Here is a 2594-nt window from a genome sequence, read left to right as displayed (position 1 = left end):
CACTCCACACCAACCCGTGGCAGCCCAAGAAGCAAAGGCCTCAAGGGACTCTGGTGGCAGCAAGTCCCGCAAGAGAGACAGATCCACAACGATGCGTCTGCAAGCCCCCCGGAGAGGAATGCTTTGTGTGCAAGAAAAGAGTCAACAGCGTAACCTTCAGATGGAACTAGGACACAACGGTGAAGATCGTGGAGCGCCCCGCTCACGGCCCGAAGGCTATGGTGGAGCAACATGACCGACAACAAGTCCAGTGGAAACCTGGCAAAGAGGTCCTCCCGGACCGCTTGTGAGAGAGGAATACCGGCGAGAGGGGCATCCTAGTGAGAGGGATGTATGCACCTTCTCCTTTCATCTGCCCAGAAATACTTTGAAGCCTGCCCAGAGACATCACCAAGGACCAGGACTGAAGAGGAGAACCGAGAAGACAAACAATACTCAGATCATTGTCACCCTTCTATCTAACTACCAACTGTCACCAGTGGTGCCAAGCAAAGGCAAGACAGAGAACAACGTCCAGGCGGCGCAGACAGAAGATAGGACCCGCCGAAAAACGGCAAACCATGCCACAGTGACTCATGAGTCCTGGATGCAGTAACTACACCATCTGCGACCTGCAATCCACCAAAGAGACTCACTTCAAATCATAGAGTCCAGTGTTATATTGTATGTACATTTTCTTTCCCACAGGGTTGAACTTTGTCGTGGGGTTTGCGAACTGCACTTTTTCTCCCACAGGTTGGACTTTCTTTTGTTTTCATTTTCCCCCAAGTTTGGGAGGGATGTAGTGACCCAGAGTCACAGTCAGCAGTCTAGTGTTTTGTATGCCCTACACTAAACACCCACCCACCACTGATGTCACTGGTCAGGTGACACAGCTTTAATAAAAGGGGCCGAGCCCATGTGCTCTGGGCCAGTTGTACCATGTATCTCACTGCGTCAGTCCTTTCCAGCAATGAGGGCCCAGGGCCCCCAACATTACAAGTAGTACATGTAGGAACACAATTACAAACCATAACATGTATGATATGAACAAATAAAAATTAAACACATAAGCCACATGGTGTACCCTTCAGTTCTGGCTACCAGGAAAGAAGGCAATGTGCGAGCCTAAAGTATTGTGAATGCCAATAAGCAGTAAGAAATCATACAAGGCAGCACATAATGTGAAGTAAATGTTGCTCTTGGGTACAGAGGTGAGATATTAGTCTCAGAATAAATGATTCCTGAACTAGAGCCAGGTAGACAGGTTATACAAACAGATATTAACTGGAGAGACCAAAGAAAAACCCACTGTCATCGGGAATGACACAGAGTGGGTTATTGAACGGTGAGCAAGGTGGAGTCACAGAGGGATAATCAAAGGATAGCACAGGAGAATTATTATATATACATTCAACAGGTGTAATTGAAGCCTCAATTAGCCACCTGTGATATATCAGGCATACCTAAGTGTCACTCAAACTGCATGGAAATGGGTAAGTGACTTAAGTGTCCAAAACGTATTGGAGCTCATGATCTATGTTCTGGCCGTATTTAACGGTGTGTAAGCGCATAATCCAATTGGCCTCAAGGCGCCTGAGTTTGAGTTCCCTATTGCCTCCCCTCACATTCAGTTTGGCAATGTCGATTCCATAGAACTCGAATCTGTTAAGGGTACCTTGGCTCGGGCATGAGACCATGTGGAGGGCCATTGGGTAGCGGGGATCTTGTTGGTGCATGGATCTAGCGTGTTCACTGATGCGGTCTTTGAGATGTCTAATGGTGCTTCCAACATATTGGCTATGGCATGCGCATTCCAACACGTAAACAACGTATTTGGTGTTGCAATTGATGTTGACATCTATTTCGAATTTGCGTTTGTGGTTATTGGTGAATATGTTGGTACCACTTCTTGCCCATTTGCAATTTCCACAGCACCCACATTTGTGGAACCCCTTGGTGTGTGGGGTCAGCCATGTGCTGGAATCGGTGGAAGTGGGAACAGTGGGGCTGAGTCTGGTCCGTAGAGTTTTGCCACATCTGTAAGAAATCAGGGTTCTTGGGCTAATGTTAGGGCCCAGGGATTTGTCTGCTAGTAGCACTTTCCAGTGTCTGTTGATACTATTTCTGATAACAGGACTGAGTTCATTGTAATCCACAATTAGTCTTGTTTTAGGGTTATCTGCAACGGGTTTGTGTTTAGGTTGTAATGTGCCACTGCGTTCGAGGGTGTTGATGCATTTAACTGCTCTGTTGATGGTTCTATTATTGTACCCCCGCTTCTGAAATCTGTGTTTCATGTCAGTAACACATTTGTTAAACTCGGCATTTTCGCTGCAGTTCCTGCGCGCTCTAACTAATTTGCCGTAGGGAATTGTGTCAATTTGGTGTTTGGGATGGGAACTGTCTGCTCGTAATATGGCGTTGCATGATGTCTCTTTTCGGAACAGCTTACTTTGGATGGTGTTGTTGGGTGACATATAGTTCCAAGTCTAGAAAGGTGACTTTCTGTGTGCTGTGGTTCCATGTGAACTTCATGACCATGTCATTGGTGTTTAAATGTTTGAAAATAGCTGTAATTCGTGTTGTGACCCTGACCAGAAAAGTAGACAGTC

Source organism: Lissotriton helveticus, chromosome 1_2 (genome assembly GCF_964261635.1).
Source record: "Lissotriton helveticus chromosome 1_2, aLisHel1.1, whole genome shotgun sequence".
NCBI lineage: Eukaryota > Metazoa > Chordata > Amphibia > Caudata > Salamandridae > Lissotriton > Lissotriton helveticus.
Note: the sequence above shows the minus strand (reverse complement) of the source record.